Below are 1,224 nucleotides of genomic sequence, written 5' to 3' on the forward strand. Positions count from 1 at the left end.
CTTTGTCTCCCTACGTCTTAACCTTTCCCCCCTCCACCCCCCCCCCCACCCCCTGCCAAAGAAAACAAAACAAAACTCTCTCTTCAAACACAGCCTGTGCTGGCTCTTTTTCTTTCCATCTCTCTCATTTCCCCTGCCAAATCCATTCTTCCCCCCAAGTAACTTGCTGCCCTTTCCACTGTAAATCAGTTTTGCTGTGAACCTAAAACGGTTCTAAAAAAAATCAGGTCTATATTTTTAAAAAGTCCTCAGAACTTTCTCAGTTCTGAGTGGTCTGGCGTGGTCTGGGCAAAACTGGCTGTGTGGTTCAGTAGAGGAAGAAAATAATAACGGCTAGCCTTTTTTGGACCCCCCCCCCCACCCCTTAATTTTACCCTGATCTGTCAGGTAGGGTCCAGTTACCAAGATGGCAAGGACAGGCTTTACCCTCATTGGGCAGGAGAGGAGACCCTATAAATATGTTACCTTTTCTTTCCATGTGTCATTAAGTTACCCTCCCCAAATCACATGCTTAGCAATGGAGGAGGTAGCATTTCTCTCTGACTCCAAAGCCCATGGTCTTTGCAAACCCCACGAGGATAAGATACTAGATTATTAAAAGCAGAGTTGTCTCAAACAACAGTAATGGAGCACAGACCAGCGGCTGAAATTTTGTTCAGTATCTTGATTGTGATAGTGGTTACATAAATGTCTATGTGCTAAAATTCATCGAACGTATTCCCCCCAAAAAGTCCATTTCACTCTGAGATGATTGAAGAAGAGGAGGAGGAGGAGGAGGAGGATGGGGGGGGGAGGGAGAGGAGGATGGGGGAGGAGGGGGAGGGGGAGGAGACAAGACAAAGTTGTTTCAACACTTAGATAATTTCTCCCAACCAACGTGAATAAAATTGAAACCAACCCCAAAATCAGAAAGTGAAAAGTCTAGGCTGTCTCTCCTCTCGAGGAGAGTCATACGAAGGATCAAGTTGTGACAAACAAAGGCTCCTGTTACCTACTGAGATCTGTGCCCCTTGCCTGATCCTCCCGTACAAGCCTGGGTGAAAGGCACCCATGGGCTCACACTGCCCTCCTCCCAAGTGCACAGGACCTGCTATGGGCAACGTCCAGACCCACCGCCTTGCGATTCCTGCCCTGGGCAGCTCTGCCCATTCTACAACTAGAGCAAAACTCATTTCCTGGACGTGAGGTTTTGCCTACAGCTCACTGCCATAGCGGGAAGATCTG

Source organism: Panthera uncia, unplaced genomic scaffold, assembly GCF_023721935.1.
Source record: "Panthera uncia isolate 11264 unplaced genomic scaffold, Puncia_PCG_1.0 HiC_scaffold_594, whole genome shotgun sequence".
NCBI classification, from domain to species: Eukaryota; Metazoa; Chordata; class Mammalia; order Carnivora; family Felidae; genus Panthera; species Panthera uncia.